Source organism: Thalassophryne amazonica, chromosome 6, assembly GCF_902500255.1.
Source record: "Thalassophryne amazonica chromosome 6, fThaAma1.1, whole genome shotgun sequence".
Lineage (NCBI taxonomy): Eukaryota > Metazoa > Chordata > Actinopteri > Batrachoidiformes > Batrachoididae > Thalassophryne > Thalassophryne amazonica.
Window position 1 is genome coordinate 95,673,761 of NC_047108.1, and position 18,999 is coordinate 95,692,759.

General features: G+C 39.9%; 1 protein-coding gene and 1 long non-coding RNA gene across 2 annotated transcripts in view; one reads left to right on the plus strand and one right to left on the minus strand.

The window, feature by feature from the left end:
• The window catches only part of LOC117512698, a 589,105-nt gene that overhangs the window by 203,265 nt on the left and 366,841 nt on the right, over positions 1-18,999 (minus strand). The gene's annotated exons all lie outside the window — the stretch shown is intronic.
• Positions 1,474-18,999, plus strand: part of dlgap4a (discs, large (Drosophila) homolog-associated protein 4a) — a 342,556-nt gene continuing 325,030 nt past the window's right edge. Inside the window, exon 1 of the mRNA XM_034172850.1 lies at positions 1,474-1,773. The gene's annotated coding sequence lies outside the window, so the exon portion shown is untranslated. The remainder of the gene's footprint in view (positions 1,774-18,999) is intronic.

Here is an 18,999-nt window from a genome sequence, read left to right on the forward strand (position 1 = left end):
GTACATTCTCTCCATTTTTCTATCACGCGCCAGCCTCCTTGTAATCCAGAATGCTGACGGCACCTGTCCTGCAGCAAATTGGTCACGTGATTGAAAACCCTCTATATACACTCAACAAAAATATAAACGCAACACTTTTGGTTTTGCTCCCATTTTGTATGAGATGAACTCAAAGATCTAAAACTTTTTCCACATACACAATATCACCATTTCCCTCGAATATTGTTCACAAACCAGTCTAAATCTGTGATAGTGAGCACTTCTCCTTTGCTGAGATAATCCATCCCACCTCACAGGTGTGCCATATCAAGATGCTGATTAGACACCATGATTAGTGCACAGGTGTGCCTTAGACTGCCCACAATAAAAGGCCACTCTGAAAGGTGCAGTTTTATCACACAGCACAAAGCCACAGATGTCGCAAGATTTGAGGGAGCGTGCAGTTGGCATGCTGACAGCAGGAATGTCAACTCGAGCTGTTGCTCGTGTATTGAATGTTCATGTCTCTTCCATAAGCCGTCTCCAAAGTCGTTTCAGAGAATTTGGCAGTACATCCAACCAGCCTCACAACCGCAGACCATGTGTAACCACACCAGCCCAGGACCTCCACATCCAGCATGTTCACCTCCAAGATCGTCTGAGACCAGCCACTCGGACAGCTGCTGAAACAATCGGTTTGCATAACCAAAGAATTTCTGCACAAACTGTCAGAAACCGTCTCAGGGAAGCTCATCTGCATGCTCGGCGTCCTCATCGGGGTCTCGACCTGACTCCAGTTCGTCGTCATAACCGACTTGAGTGGGCAAATGCTCACATTCGCTGGCGTTTGGCACGTTGGAGAGGTGTTCTCTTCACGGATGATGTGAAGGAGATGTGTTGCACTGCATGAGGCAAATGGTGGTCACACCAGATACTGACTGGTATCCCCCCCCAATAAAACAAAACTGCACCTTTCAGAGTGGCCTTTTATTGTGGGCAGTCTAAGGCACACCTGTGCACTAATCATGGTGTCTAATCAGCATCTTGGTATGGCACACCTGTGAGGTGGGATGGATTATCTCAGCAAAGGAGAAGTGCTCACTATCACAGATTTAGACTGGTTTGTGAACAATATTTGAGGGAAATGGTGATATTGTGTATGTGGAAAAAGTTTTAGATCTTTGAGTTCATCTCATACAAAATGGGAGCAAAACCAAAACTGTTGCGTTTATATTTTTGTTGAGTATAGATTCAGGTTAAAAAAAAAAAAACTGTGACAAGCTACCCCAGTCTCCCCTATTAATCGAGTCCTGCTGGAACACAGCAACACATACAGAAGAAGAATGATTAAATTAAAAACAAACGGTCGTGTGTTGCGCATAATGATTCATCAACCACCTTTTGCTGACAGATTTGTGAGTTAATTGTGGGTGCTGTGACACGGAGCTGATGTGTTTTGTGTGGGCCCTCGGATGCCCCCACCCCCACCTCAGTCATCCCGCGTCTCTCCACTGATGCTGCTGCATCACCGGCAAACTGCGTTTTCCTGCCGCGATGGATGCGTCTATCAACCGGTGAGCCGCAGCCGGACTTTGGCAAGGCGACGGACCAACAACAGGCGAAAATGATACCACACACACCAAAAGGATAAAAGCGCAGTTACATGTTCTAGCCATGAATTTTAGGAGCGTCCTGTTGGTCTTCCTGGCAGGGAAACAGTGTCAGTGAATCCACCACCGACATGTAAGCGCTGGATAATTTCTGCCGTCTGCTCACTGAGCGACATGAAAAAAGGTAAGCGTGTTGTTGACAGCTCGGGGATTTTAGTCGGCGTTGCGGGTTTCCTGGAGCTCGTCAGGCTGCATTGTGACATCGTCTATTCTGAGTTTTAAATTGACGGTTTTTTTCCTGTTATGAATTAAGTCGAAATATGAGTGCGGGTACAGGTACAAATCACCCTTAAAAATGAGATGTATTCGTTTCAGATGCTTCCCAGCGCCAATCAGATGTGCAGAGAACGCTTTAAAATGTCAAATATTCCTATTTTAACCTTGTGAAATCAATCAAATAGGTGTACGTGACAAAGTTATCAAACCGTCATGCTGTCATGGGGAATAATTGAGTTATTAAAGGAAAAAACAAATTAATGGTTAACTTGTTAAATTTATGGCATCACACCTGTCTTTTATTTAATCTCACATTATGACGTAACAAAGCTCATTGGAGGATTTACAGGTGAAGTCATAGTTGTGCCATTTTTTTGTGATCTTTGTCCTCATAATGTTAGGGAGGGGTGTTATTTCAAAGAATTTGGAAATCTATAAATGTTTGCATGGAATATGGAAATATACACAGAATAAACCAGAGCAGGATAAATTTTGGGTCATTTGGTTCCAAAAACCCATATGGACGGTGCCAGTGAAGATATCGGGTTCAAAAATCACCAAAAATATCAATGAAAATGTCATATCCTGAGAACCACTGCACCTTGAGACTTGAAATTTGGCTCCAAATGTTGCTTGACCCCAAGTTTATATTCAACTCCTGTAGTGACAATAAGCCTATCTGGTGTTTTTAAGAGTAATTGACAAAAAAAACCTAATTTCAGTACATATGTTACGAACAATTGTAACAAACAAAATCTATGTAGTTTTTATTTCAGGAACATCAGTTGAGTATAATCATACATGTAAAGAATGACATGGCCACAAGGAACTAATTATAAGCAACAGAGTGGTTTTCTACGTCAACAGCACATATACGACACACGTGTTACTTGAAATTTTCAGACACTCTGTCCATATGGGTTTTTGGAACCAAATGACCCAAAATTTATCCTGCTATGGTTTATTCCATGTATATTTCCATATTTCATGCAAACATTTATAGATTTCCAAATTTTTTGAAATAACACCCCTCCCTAATAATGTCATTGTTTGTGCAGGAATTTCAGTCATCATGATAAGTAACTGAGAATAATAATATAAAAAAAACCTAGTTGCCCATGGGGATCCATGGGCTCTAGATTGGGTAGTGTTTATAAAATAGGTAGCTGTCAAGGGTGGTAATAAATTATGCAAAGCTTCTATAATGAGTTGGAATGGTGTGTGAGTCCAGAATGTTTTTAGAACCTTCCTCAACAGATTTCAGAGGAAGAACTCAACCCTTTTATTTCCTGTTAATTATGGAATTTTTTTATGTTAATTTACTGTCTCAATGTGTTTATAAATTGTTTAGGTTCTTATTATCGTACACACATTATTATTATTACTACTATTACTATTGTCATCAGTGTTATTATTTTATTTTATTTTTGTCACTTAATTTTTAAATGGACCATAATGTAAATAACAGGGCTGTGAAAACTCCGCGGATCTGCGGGATTCTGCGGATTTCATCATGGAGAGGGGCGGGTGGGGTGTTAGTGATGTACTCTTTTATCGTGAACATCACTGAGTTTTTAAAATGCTTATCGCAAAGTGTTCTCTTTTTTTACGACATTGTGTAAGTTTTATAAGTCCGCGGACACAGATCTGTGTGTTACAGATACAAATCAGTTTCCTCGGATCCGCGGAGTTTCGCGGAGAAAAAATGCCACTCAAAGCGTAGCTGTTATGACAGCTGTCGTAAAGCAGGACTGGTTGGTTGCTGCAGCGACGCTGTGTGGCTCCTGTGCAACGCTTAAGCTAAACCTAGCATGTGGACATCCCAAACGTTTAGGGCTTTCAAGTTTTTAAAAGATTTGTGCAGAACGTCTGTGTCACGGAGCGACGTCACACAGAGAGAAGATGGCGAGAAAGACTGTTTGAAAAAGTCTTATAAGGACAAGAATCCGTGGAATTGTCACTGGCTTCATCAACACACCTGAAAGATAAAAGAAACGGAAAGTGAACTGTGCTCTGTGAACTGTGTTCAAACAGGATTTTAGACAAGATTATGTGACATTTTTCATTAATCTAGACTTTCTTTCATTGTAAAAAAGACATTGTGGCTTTGAATGGATTTAGGCTGGATGAATTTACACAAGAATATAAGTGACCTCTTACTATACGGTATGTTATTAATATTTTACCATGATTTTCCAAATGTTCTACAAGCTTTAGCTGTGGTTTTTGAAATGCTGTAACAGTCTTTTCAGTCTTCATAAATTTCATGTAGTTTAATTGTTCTGAGTTAATGCATAATTTGGTTTACAATTAAAAGGAAAATCATTCCAGGTCCTACTTCCATGTCTTATTCTATTATTTCAACATCATCATTGACAGGTCAAATAAAAGGATGAATATAAGATCATTTAAATATCCACTAATTTTGATATTTGTTCTTCCAGGAGATGCTGAAAAAGTATCATTAGATAAAAATTTAATTCTGGGGCCCCACAGGGCCCTAGACCCTGGCTCCTGGGGACCTGCCCCCCAGACCCCCTGCAAATTTTCCTCGGATTTCACAACTTTCATTTCACAGCCGTGAAATAAGTGTTTTCACTTTCTTGTGTCATCCATGTATTTTTAATGTATTTACAAATATGTACTTATATTGAACTTACTGTATCAAATCACACACAAATGCAGGCATACGCTTACAAAAATGCTACATGCTACATCGGTTTTATATATAGATGATTTACTGCCCTCTGCTGAAATGGCGTGTGAGTCCAGATTGTAATTTTCAATGTCCATTGTTGTGTTGTTAGCTAATATCTTTAGTTTCTCCAAAATATTAGTTCTATCAACGTTCTGTTTTGTTGGCATTCATCCTTGACCCAAAACACATAAGCATACCAAACTGCAAACGTCAGCTCTCCCGAGGTTCTCTGTGATCGAAGTTTCACGCACACAGAGGCTGCTTGTCTATTAATATATAGAATGTCAGTGCTGTCGGCACATCAATAAGGCTTAGATCATATTGGTTGAACTTGAAGCAATAAAACAATCACTGTTGAACGGTGGTCATGGATGTTAAATTGTAAATTCTAACATGTCAGGTTGACCTAAAAACATTGGGAATCGGATTTAAATTACTTTCCTCATGTCTGCTTAGAAATAAAAAAAATTAATGCATCCAGGTATATATACTTAGTGTGGGATTTATTTTAATAACATCTACATTGATGATGATGATGATAGCTTTATTTATATAACACTTTAAGGATAAATACATTTCAAAATGCTCTACAAACAGAAATTTACATATAACACCATGGGATAAACATATCACATGATATATGAAACATCACATGACATATGAAATAGCAATATCATAAAAAGTGACATTGGAACTGAAGTATACACACAATGTAAATATAAAATGTTAATATAAAACTAGTTGCAGTAAATGTTCACAACTGTAAGTTGTGCTTCCAAGCCGTCTATGGCAAAGCCCTCCATGTCATAAAACGTAAGAACTGTAAAACTCTAAAAATTTAAATTTTAATACGTCGATGCTAGGAGGTCAAAGATCTGCCTGCTAAAAATCATGTGTTTCTGACCTTTATAAATGCCTTTTTTACTGAAATTTGGGTTTGAAGTAGGAAATATACAGAAGCAGTAATGGACCTCACAGTTGTTTGGCCAATCACTAAAACATAAAAAGAAGAATAATTCCTTTTTACCAGGACAACTGTGGTGTCCCAATTCAGGGTCTCCACTCTTCCAAGGGTTGTGTCCTATGAAACTTGATGCTTCAGACACAGCTGAGGCTGGAACCCACCGTTCTGAAATGAAATGAAATGGTCTCGCACACAGAGCATTTTACTGTTGCGTCATTGTGTTTCCCCACCCCTACTACATGTTGACTGGCAACCTTGACAGCTGCACATGTCAAGCTAGTGTAGTGGGTGTAACCTGTACTTTAGTAATCTTTTTCATTACTTATTTATAGTCATAAATATTCCTTTTTACCCAAGGCCAACATATGGCCATCGGGTATTGCGAAGTCCGTCTGTCGTGTACAGCATAAGTCCAATTCTATTACTGGTACAGTCTTCAAATTCACAGGGAACATTCTTGAAACACAGACCTTGGACAAGTTCAAAGATGGCTAACCTTGACCTATTTTAAGAGGTATTTTAAAATGTTGAAATGTCAAATTGGCATGATCTCACGGACATTATCTTGGTGATGTTGCTTCCTGGTGTCGCTAGGTGATAACTTCGCTCCATTTTTGGCTAGAAATAACACCTTTCTCATATATTACGTAAACACTAGGGTGAAATAAACACTTCTAAAACTGAAAATGCCATTTTTGGAACCTAATAACACCTCTGAACTGAATTACAACACAATTCGTGGACGTTAACTCAAAACTTCTGTGGATCTAATTTGTCTCATTAATACCTACAAATGCACAGAGGGTGATCTACAGATATTCCTTGATTTGCACAATTTCTGCTCTTCTCAAAGGCTCATATATGTGCACACACAAGGCATCTGCAGATGCCATTAAAATGTAAATATTGTTTTTGATTGATTGATTGATAGATAGAGGGGCTTTGTTGAACATGTACAAATTGTACACATAAGACAATAGGATCTTAATTAAACTGCAAATTATAAAGAACACAAGGCTCATATGGTCAAGGGCATTTTAGCATTGCGTTATTTATTTATTTATTTTTATTTTATAGTTGTACATATGGAGACCAAAAGTGTAGTTTTGTCTTTTTAAAATTTACCAACTGTTTTGTCTTCAAAAATACACAAATAAGAATTGTACAATGACTCATTGGATTGTTTGGGCCACACAGTGTACACCTGGTGTACCCTTTGTTTTGGGAGGAAAGAAGGCTGCACACATCAGCCACATTCCAAGCAGTCTTTGAAACGGGACAGCTTAGTCACGCCATTTATGATGTAAATGGCCGATGATTGCAGCCTCATGGGCCTTTCACACTGAATACGTCAGATGCGTCAAATGCGTCAAAAATCGGTCTAAAAGTATTATTTTCAGTGAGACGCATTGCTTTTTAGATGCGTCAGAAGCGTCGCGTCAAAAGCCGAGCTAAACCGACGCTTCTGACGGGAGCGCACATTGCCGCTTGTCAAAGTTCAATCCAATCCAACTTTCGATGCTCTGAGCTGTGACGTACCTTTGCGTTGTCCAATAGGAACGACGCGTCGGGCCAAAACACGGAAGACTAGTGGCAGAAACCACTGATCTGTGCAAAACATACGTGTCACAGGACTGCTCATTTATGGAGCAGTTTTCTGAAGAAAAATCCTTGGAAATGTTTTTTGTTGTTTGTTACCTCAGAATTTATGATTACTGTTAAAAAAAGTTTAGAACACTTGTAATTAAAATAGCTAAATAAATCAATAAATGGTTCTTTAGAAACCTTTCATCTGTAAACTAAAACCACCTGTTATTTCAGATTAGATAATGAGTCTTTCATTGGATTCAGGTGTGTTGGAGCAGGGAGACAACTAAGAGTGTCAGGAAGGTGGCTCACGAGGACCGAACTTGGCCACCCCTGATATAAACAGTGCTCAGACTAAAGCACCACTTTTTTCTAAGCTGACTATTTTTTAAAATGATCTGGGTCCACACCATAGACTGTATATGTGCTGGACAAACCCTGCATGTTGTCTCCTGTAGGTTTTCTATAACGTCCCAGAACAGCCGATCTGGGCATCACCATGTTGGCAGTAGTGGGGGCGATGAGCTCAGTGTGTGATGAAAGAAACTGGTATCAAGCAGACATTGAGTTATGGTCAGATGGTATGAAATGTGGAGTCAATGGGCTCAGCGGCTGTCACTCAAAGCAACCACGCCCACAATTTCACAGAACTTTATGGCTTATATCTTAAACTAAGAAGTTAGAAAAAAAATCCCCCCTACCCACCCAGTTGTCATGGAGGAGAAAACTATCGATAGAGAACAAAACCTTTTTTTTTTTTTTTGTGCCAGGTTTATTTCTGCTCTAAAGGTGGACATGGACTCCCCTGGGAATGTGCTCTGTTGCGGAGGCTGCCTCAAACAGCCAGTCAAGGAACTGCAATAGTTTTCACTTCCGATAGGGCTTTATCTGAGGCCACTGAATTTTACTGCTTGGTCCACACTAATGTGGATATATTTCTTCTCTGTTACTGATTTCTGCAAAAGACGTGGACATCAGCACTTTTTCTGGCACATTAAGACAGACGTGCGGAGGAGTTCGGCGAGTCGTGGTGCAGCCGCTCGGCGCAAAGAAACGCCGTGATGAAGCCTCACAGGACATGTTGGGGCTTGTCCAGCTCAAGCTCAATTTCTCGGATATTCACACGACAGAAAAGCAACCGGAATCCGTCTGAAAGCCGTCCTGAGAGACCAACACTGAGGTGGTTTTGTGCCGCGTCAAGAGCGGCACGGTGGCGCATCCCTCGGCATCTTTTTCCATGAAAAAAAAAACTCCTGTAATGGTGGAATGTGCCGGAAAAAGTGCTGATGTCCACATCTTTTCACAATTCCTGTGCTAGTCAGAGGACATACCGGATCAAGACAGCGTCCAGTTTAGAAATGAACGGCACATTTCACTGTTACAGGAGATGTCATGGAAAGAGGAACAAAGGTGGAGGAATTCCGCGCGTCGCGGCGGAGCTGCATGGCGAAAAGAAACGCTGTGATGAAGCCTCACAGGACATGTTCTGGCATGTTCAGCTCATGCACAATCACAATCGGATATTCACACGACTGGAAAGCAACCGGAAACCATCTGAAATCCACCTTTAAGCCGTCCTGTGAGACCAACACCGAGGTGGTTTTGTCCCGCGTAATGAACGGCTCCGTGGCGCGTCCCTCGGCTTCTTTTTCCATGAAAAAAAAAACTCCTGTAACGGTGGAATGTGCCGGAAAAAGTGCTGATGTCCACATCTTCTGCCTTTTTGTGAAAGTCAGACGAGGTCCCGGATCAACAAAGCTTTCACGTTGGAAATGATCTGGTTGTTTGTGCGGGATGTCAGCCTGTCCATCGGCGCTGGGAGCGCGCTGCGCTCTCAGCAGTTGTGGGCCGTCCTTAAAGGGGCAGTAACACCCCGTAATCTGTGTAATCCCCATAAAATCGTCCCTGAAAGCCATATTAATTTTTCGAACGGTGTCCACCTGGAGGTCTCTCACAGTTTCTGGAAAAAAATTGATGCAGCAAAGATCCAAATTGTTCAGACATTTATTCGCAATAAAAAATAGACAAGAGGGGTGGACCACACCTCACTCAAAGCCTGCTCACAGGCGAATGAAGCAACCAACAAGCATGAAAAAACTCACGCATGCGCACGAGGGTTCAAGCTTGGCTGATGCAATCACACGTGATTCAAATCCATATGGTTTTTGAAAAAAATAATAAGGTCAGATACTTTTCTAACAGACCTCATGTAAGATGAATTATCGCCTATCTACTTTCGGCACATCCTCCATCGTGTTTTGGGGACGTCATCATAGCCTCCTACCTGACATGTATGTGGAATAATGTACGTATTGTTGTACGTTAGTTTTAGTGCATACAATTTTTTTTGTGAGGATACCCTAGCTATTTACTCTGTACAGTGTGGGCCCTTTTAGTGTATGGAACAGATGCTCTCTGGAGCATTTTTCTAGATCCCTGCATGGCTACAAACGAGCTCACTTTTGTTCCAGTGCCGAAAGCTGCCTCTGGGGGAGCTGATCGATAGCCAGTTTGTGTCAATGCCAATGTTTCAAATGTTGTCAAGCAGGAGTCTCTTCAATTAAAAGCCCATTTTGTGAGTGGAAGTTTCATTAATTATTCATCCACAGCTCAATACTGTCTGTGGATGACATGCTGAAGGATGTCAGTATGCTCTTGTACAGCCTCTGCTTGCAGATATGCAGAGTTCTGGTGCAGCCTGACAACTAAAGATTTGTACATCACAGAGGCTGAATGGCTCCTTTCTGCATTCAGAGCCTGCACACACTTTTCAATGTGTTTAACATTTCTCACTCTTCACAAAAATCGAGGGAATGAATGTTCAAGCTCAGCAGTTAGCATTACAGATTTGGGACAGTGCAGGTATCACAAAGGTGTCACTGTCATATCTGCTACCTGGCAGTTTGACAGAAGCCCAGCTGGCCCTGATCCAGGATGGTGTGAGGTGTTTTTTTTTTTTTTACTGCCTCGGTCAGGATGGCTGCAGTCAGTTGATTGATATTATGTTACCCTGTTACAGAAAGCAAATTCACACCACTTAGTACTCAACATTATGGAGACATTTGTCTTAAACCAACATAAATGGTTGTTTCGTTGATCAACAGAAAGATAACCTAGTGCAGCAGATAGCAGAATATTTACAGAGGAATCCTTCAAATGGTGATGCAAGCACCACATTTGGTGCAAATACTCCTTAGACATAACTCTTTTGAAAAAACAGAGTAGCCACTTGAATTTTCAATAGGCAGCCAGAGAGTTTGTCCTCTGACATGCACCATCAACTGTGGGACCTTATATGTAGACAGGTGTGTGCCTTTCCAAATCAATTTACCCCAGGTGGACTCCAGTTAAGCCATAGAAACATAGGGCTGCAGCTATAGAATATTTTTGAAATTGAGTATTCTAGCAATATTTTATTTGATTAATTGGATAAAAAGTTCTTTTGCATTTTTAAATAACATCAATAGTCCAGGGCTCTCCCTAAGCAAGGCACAACATCACTGCGTCATCATGCAGATTGTCAAATTTAGTGTATCCCTTTCTGTTTTCCTGGGTAGTTATTTATTTTTTCACGTCTTTACAAGTTTTGGATGTTTCTCGGTGTCAGGAGCTCAGCACTTCCCTGACACTGGGCTGTAAGAGCAGGCGGTCAGTCCTCAGTCAGGTGAACGTGAGCACAGCCTGTGAAAATCTGAGCTGTGGAATGCAGCTTTTCCACAAAAGTCGCATTCATAAATCCGCTCTGCACCCTGTCGATCAAAGCTCTGATAAAATCTAAATAATGGCGGTTTATGAATAAACTTGATTGACTTAGCAGAGAGCAGACAGCGGACCAAAGCGTGTGTTTTTTAAAAACAGACAAACTCACTGCTTCACTTTAAATGCGCAGTAAATTTATTTCAGATGATCAGCGTGGACCCTCTTTCTCTTAAAAGGCTTTATTTTACTGTGTGTTGCTTTGGAAACGGAGCTTTGAGGCACAGAATTTTGAACATTTTTTGTAATCCAATTATTCGAGTTACTCGATTAATCGTTTCAGCCCTACATCTCAAAGATGATCAGTGGAAACAAGATGCACCTGAGATCAATTTTGAGCTTCATGGCAAAGGCTGTGAATACTTATGTACATGTGAATTTTTATTTTAATTTTTTATTTTATTTTTTTTTATAAATTTGCAAAAATCTATTTTTTTTTCACATTGCTATTATGGGGCATTGTGTGTAGAATTTTGAGGAAGAAACTGAATTTCATCAATTTTGGAATAAGGCTGTAACATAATAAAATGTGGAAAATTGAAGCACTGCGAATAATTTCTGAATGTATCTCAATCAAAAGTGCCTCAATCACTCATTTTTCTGTTATAGATTTACCTACACTACCAAAATTGGATGGAGGTTCCAATTTTATGCCTGTTTGTGTATCTTCCAGTTATCAAGTGCCAAAAAAACAATGACAAATTTGTGCATAGCAGAGATAACCAATGTTCTGTGACAATGATCTGAAAAAGAATTCAGAAACCAAAAAAGTTGGATTCACTCAATATTGATGAAATAAAGAGTACTGATGCTTTGATTCCCTCAGATTTATTTGTGTCCTTTCTGAGTGGATTACAGCGGTTCATGAATGCACTTTGTTCCCCCCCCCCAAAAAAAAAATTTGTTGCTGTCATCTAGTTCCCACTACTTATACACATTCCTGTAGAGGTGCTGTGGGAAGATCAATGAAAAAGTTACCTTCACATTGTGTAAAGTAGCCTGATAACAGCAATGCAAGTTATTAAAACCGCTTTTTGAGGAAATTAATATTTTAGATTAATCGAGTATCTGTAAAATAGTTAAGAGATTAATTAATAGAAAAATATTTGTTAGTGGCAGCTCTATTATAGTGCCAGTACCTTTTTAGATTTTGCATCTTATAGCCTAAAATGTGCACTTTGCATGCATATTAGGTTGCTGGTAGATATTTTCAAATCAGGTCAAGTCTGGGATCTTGTGCTGGTGCCTTGTGATGCCTCACTGCACCAGGGAACTGCCCTAAGTCCGAGATGACAATCACACAGACAGACACCCATCCTCACTTCGAAAGTAGCCATCTGTGTGCTGCAGCCAGGTGAAATGTAGGTGTTCCCTTGGCCATAAAATCAAATAGGGAATTTAACAAAAAAAAACTTCTATTTGATTCAGTTCACTCTCACATGCCGGTAAACCAACTTTTTTGATATTTGAAGAAGTGGAATCCATCACAATGAATAATTCCTTTGACATAAAAAAAGCTTTTTAGTGCAATAAATTCTGCCGAGTGGTCTAACAAGGTGTCCTAGTGATGCATTCAAGTACCATGGTGAAAAGGGGCTAAAAGAGTTTCACAGTCAGTCATACTGTAATTGTTTGGAACAGGGCAAGATAAATAATTATCCAACAAGAAGTCATTTAACAGAACTGAGTAAAGTTAAATTCTACACAGTGGTTCCTTTGACCAAATCCAGAAGCAAAAAAAAAAAAAATCAAAAACATATGGTCATTTAATTGAATCCGCATTGAATAATTGTTTTTCTTCTGTGTTCAAATTTTCCTTATATGTGAAGTGCAGCTGAACATGAAATCCCGTTTTTGACTGCAGCTCTCAAACGCATCAGCGCGAACCGTTGTGAGACTAACTGTGGTTAGAAGTGAGGGAAATATTTTTATTTTTTTACATTTATTGTATGCATTTCCTGAGTTGGAAGATAATTGCCAGTAAACTTTAAACATATTTTAAACAATAAGCTTATTTCATATCTCATTTTGCACTGCTGTTATGTGCCACTTGATTTTCAAAAAAAAAAATTTTTTTTGATTTATTCTGATAAGCTTTGAGATAATTGGTGCTGTCTACATCAAGTACCAACATATTTTAAGGTGCTGTTCAGATGCATTAATTATTAATGCTGTAATATTTGAAATTTGATTCGGCTGTTTTGAACTTGTTTTATACACTCAACAAAAATATAAACGCAACACTTTTGGTTTTGCTCCCATTTTGTATGAGATGAACTCAAAGATCTAAAACTTTTTCCACATACACAATATCACCATTTCCCTCAAATATTGTTCACAAACCAGTCTAAATCTGTGATAGTGAGCACTTCTCCTTTGCTGAGCTAATAAATCCCACCTCACAGGTGTGCCATATCAAGATGCTGATTAGACACCATGATTAGTGCACAGGTGTGCCTTAGACTGCCCACAATAAAAGGCCACTCTGAAAGGTGCAGTTTTGTTTTATTGGGGGGGGATACCAGTCAGTATCTGGTGTGACCACCATTTGCCTCATGCAGTGCAACACATCTCCTTCACATCTTTAATGGCGTCGTTTCGGAGCTTATTTGGCAACCTCATTATGAAATGCAAGTAGGTGGCACTGATCGGTTGCCGTTGTTTGATTGGCTGCCCTTGCTCTCACTGAAAAGAAAGCATTATTTATTTATTTTCATTGCTTTTATATTTTCTGTTTCTATTCAGGTTTTTTTTTGCCTCTTTCTCTAAAATTGTATATAATAATCATTAGATTATTAATATATAAACAAAAATAAATTTAAGAAATAATACAATTTGAAAACAAATGCACCCGAACGTGATGACAGCTGCAATGCTAACTTTTAACATTGAAAATGCCATAGACATGCTAACACGTTAGCATCGCTCCCGTTTTTAAGTTATAAAATACATCTGTCAACTGTTTCAGAAGAACATAACAGGTCGGTTTAACATAGAAAAGGTAAATAATACTCACAGATGTATGCTCTTTAGGGTTTTAGCAGGAGAAAATTAAGCAAAAGAAAGAAAGAATAATCGAAGCATTGCTTCAATCTGCGAAGCACTGCTTCGATTGGTTCAAGGTTCAAAGCAAAGCCGCGCTGCAGAAAAGTTGTTTACGGACCCGCTGCAGGGTCTGTAATCAATACAGAAATGATCATTTTCCTGACAAACACCCCCCAAAACAACGGCCACTCTGAAGGACCGATAACATAATCGTTAAGCACAAAGCTTATTGATGTTGGTGGATCGAGTCATTTCTTAATATCCAAAAGGAACCGGTTCTCGATACACATCCCTAGCTGCTAAGGGGTTAGCTCATTCCCTTTAGAGGAACAAACCAGAGCTAGCGTGCCATTCTAACGTGCAATTCTTACAACAGGAATATGGCGCAACACAAATTTAAAACAAAAGAAAATGTGATACTCACAGGCTGTACTGATTGCTGAGGTTGATTTTGTCGCAGAGTCGGAACTGACCCTCTACTGAGTATTAAATGCCGACTGAAGCCAGCTTGAAATCATGCAAGGTTTGTGAAACAGTCCTCCGTGAAATGCGCAGAGCAAAGAAATAGTCGGCGGTTGTATGTACTGGGGATGCGGTTAAAAGTGAATAAAAGCCAGTGATTGCGTACAGCCTGGGAAAGCACACCTGTAGCTCGCCATTGCTTCTCTTTGAGTGTTACGAATGGGTGGGCACAACCTTATGAATAATTAATTTCGAAGGGGCGTGTGTGAAAGGGGGTGGGTGTGGGTGTGTGTGTGGGGGGGCTATTGGTGAAAAAGTGACGTAAGTTTTCTCTCAAAAACGAATTGGCCTGTTTTCTAGGGGCAATTCAAAAAAGGAGAAATACTTGAAACAGAGGTTCTGAAACTTCCTGGCACTTGGCACTGTGTATTCCCCACAGCGGGGAGACTCTGAACTAACACCAAAAACATGAAAAAGATGATTTTGATTCTCTATCCCCTTTAAAGCAGCAGCACACTTCATCTGAGCAATCTTCTATGAGCACTGTCTGATAAGGTCTGAAAAGCATCCATGTCTACACTCCAATCTGCTGCTCACACTCAGATTTTGGATGAAACAGCCTGTAGCCATGGAAAGGGTCATATTCCATCAGGATGCTGATAACTTTGGCAGCTCCGCCATCACTATGATCATGAATTATTGTTAATCTTTTCCCAAGTGCAACAATGCAAAAAGAAACGCACCCCCCCCCCCTCCAAAAAAAGGCATTGAAGAAAGAAATGGCAAGATCTAATGACGCCACTACACCTGGACAGTGAATGCACAAATCCCATGTGGCTGCAGAAATGTCATTTACACCTGGCATTAAAACGTGTGTCATAGTCACATTATATCAAGATATGATTTTAATCTGATTTAAAAAGTACACCTGCCATTAATATGTTTCCAGTGACCTTCCTGGAATTTGATTGCAATTCAGCTGGTCTGTCAAGCTCATGTCACACCACATCTTGTTTGTTTGGGTCAAAGAAATAAATGACTTAAAAAATAATAATAAAAAAAAATCCAAGATGGTTATGCTGTTGTTTTTGTTCTTGCTTTTCAAAGCGGGTGGAGAAGCCATCTTCAAGAGCTTCAAGAGAATGCCAGAGATAAAAGCAGAGGCAAATATGCAGATTTATGCAGCTGCTTTGGCTGTAGTCAATGCCAGCATTGTTCAGATGACGATCTGGATGCTGTCACGTAGTCAAGATTGGTGTGAGAGCATGTGGATCTTCACAAACTTACATATGCACCTTCAAACCTTTTGATTTTTACTTGTAGTTTTCCAGCAGAGACACATGCACTCACAGCTGGAGAAGAAGGTTGTTTTGACCATTTGGTATTGCCAACTTAGTTGTGGACTGCTGACTGATGCGTTAAGTTTTTCACTGGTGTTCACTGTGATGAGAATGCATTTCTCCTCCAGAGGCAGTTTGGCAGATCGGATAATAATCCATCCCAGGCCTGTCCCTAAGCAATGAAAGCATGGCACAGTGCTAGGTTGTTGCATTCTTAGCATCATGCCGATTTCCAAGTTTAGGGTGTTCACTCTCTGTTTTCTTGGATAATTTTGCTTAAATTTCTTGAAATTTGATGGTTTGAGAGTGATTTGTCTTGTCTCAATTTCTTTACCGCGTAAGCTCGTAAAGCAGGCGTCTCCCACTGATTCAACGTCCAAGACTCACACATCATTGGTCTGGTTAACTGTCACTCAAAAAATAAAGCGCTGTTATTGGTGGAATCTTGTAAAGCAAGCATCTCGCCATGGCTCAACAGGCAAGACTCGCACGTCAATGGTCCGGTTAAGTGTCACACAAAAAATAAAGCGCTGCTATTGGTGGAATGTACAAAGGCAGCATTACCATGGGGAAAGCTCCAAAACAACAGCTGACTCTCTGTTCGCGTGAATCGTAAGGAAGCGCAAGCTGGAAACAAAGCCTGTGGATTAGAGGACCTGTTTCCTTGTTTGTTTGTTTTTTCTTTTTTTTTCTTTTTTTTTGTGCCATCTCTGGTGGTGCCCAACGTCCCTGAAACGGAGAACCCCAGGATGCTGCGCAGTCCCGGCGCAAGAAGAAAAATATTAAGGGGGCGATGGGTTTATCACAGGGGGCGGGGTCACCCCCCCAAAAAAAGTGCGCACCGGAGGAGACGTGCCTCTGAGCGTGTGTAATGAATTGGGTGCGCTCCTGGAAAGCTCGTGTATTTAGGCTACACCGTTGTAAGAGACTGACTAAGAGTGAAGAGTGATGACAGTATTTTTTTTAATTATTATTTGAATGTATAGACCCTCGGTCAAGTGATCTCCTGCATACCACACAGAGCCGGTGTTCTGTCGAGATGAGGTGCGCCAACTTTCGACACTCTGAGCTGTGACGTACCTTCATGTTGTTCAATAGGAACGACGCGTCGGGCCAAAACACGGAAGACTCGTGGCAGAAATCACTGATCTGTACAAAATGGATTGGACCAATCCGATTGGTGCAGAAACCACTGATCTAACGTGTGACAGGACTGCTCATTTAGAGAGCAGTTTTCTGAAGAAAAATCATTAGAAATGTTTTTGGTTGTTGTTTGTTACCTCAAAATTTGTGATTACTGTTAAAAAAAGTTTAGAACACTTGTAATTAAAATAGTTAAATAAATCAATAAATGGTTCTTTAGAAACCTTTCATCTGTAAATTAAAACCACCTGTTATTTCATATTAGATAATTTCTTGCTTAACATAAGGAACCTCAGACATTTATTTTTAGACAAATAAAATAACATGGAAACTTGTATATTTTTTACGTCTGGTAGATTATTTATATCTCATTTCAACCAGAAAAACAAACACTAAATAAATACAAATGTTTATTATAAATGCAAAAGGAAATAATTTAACAGTGACTGCAGTGTGATTGTAAAGTAGGATTTCTGTGACATAAACCTCATGATGGATTTTTTTTTATAGTCATTTAAACTTGTAATTTTGTCAAAATATGTAATTTCCTTTAATGTTATCAGGACAGAGTCATTTCTAAAATATGAATTTGAGCACTATAAGTGGAGAGCTTCTACCTGTGCAAATGTCTTTTGACTTTGATTTTGTGGACATTTTTAATGATCCGTTCATTTATTGTTAAAATATAAAATGAAACAGCTTTTTTAAAAATAATAAAATAGTTGCTGTTTAAAGAGCCTTTTATTTAGAAGCAGGTGTTCTGCTGGATTCTTGGGACCAGATGAAGGTCTCTTCTGCAGCTTTGAACTCTGGTGGTGTTGCTGAAGAGCAGAGATGTTTTTTTTCGACTGGACTTCGCTGTGTTCAGCTCATCAATGGAAGTTTGGTTGTCTGCACAGCAAATGTTCCTGATTGGGACAAATAAAAATATTTCTTTAAATATAAAGAAACACTAAACAGTTTACACATAAAAAGGGGGAAAAATGGCAAAAAACGATGTAAAAAACACCCGAAAAAATAAGTTATTTAAAGTTGAGCTTTTGTGGTGTCTGAAAAAAGCTGTAGCTTTATTTGGTAAAAATAAAAAAGACTGAACCATTTACAAATTAAAGTGTTCACTCAGATCAACTGTGCTAAAAGGCTAAGCTAACATTAGCCGATCATTAAACCTTCACAGTTCAGTAAACGTCACGTTTTATTTTTACATTATTCTCACCTCAGTAAAGCTGCAGAACTAAACACCATTGGGCAAACTGGGACTTCGCATATATCCAAAAAGTGGGAGATTTTGGACTGAGTGGGTTTGCTCCATCACCCCGGCAGCCTGGATCGCTCTGCCCAGTGATGATGCCTGACGGCCGGCTTCTTCGTGAGGATCGGCCCGCTGTCGCGGTTCGATCGATATCCCACCAAGTCGTAGGTCCTCCCTCGGTCGACGTCACTCCGAAAAGTAGCTGAAAAAAGCTTCTCCCAGCAGGGTGATGGGAGAATCGTTCTGCTGTTTTTTAAAGGGTTTTTTGTGGTTCAGGCGACCGACATTCAAGACGGCGATCGCTGAACTTTTTTCAGATTGTGGAAACAGCCAGAGTGCGATGTAGCAATCTCCCCTTGCCGCTTCCGAAGCGACGTGTCTGACGTCACGATGCGTTGGAAACGCACCGCCCTCTGCCGCACTGACAAGCGCAACCCTCAACCTATCAAATCCCTTCAACACAGACACACGCCATATCCATTTGTTTTAAAATTAATTACTTTAGTTAATTAATTTGGTTTATTTGTTAAATACGTGATATTATTGAATAACTAATATTTTGTTATATTTTCCAGTATTTCTTTTTCTTTCTTTTTTCTTTTTTGATAACTCTAACATCCGAGGGGGCGAGGTTGATGACATGAGGGGGCGTCGCCCCCAGACGCCCCCTCGTGGCGCCGGCTATGATGCTGCGCTCAGCAACCGTAGTGGGGAGGGGGGAAGCAGAGCAGGGAAGAAAAAAGCTCACCATGAATAAAGATGTTTTCATTGAGAAACAGCTCAAAATAAATTTGTTAGTGTGTAAAATAAATAAATAAATAAAAGGATGAAAATGCACACATCATACAAATACAACAATAAATAAGCAAGATCAATACTTCCGTGGA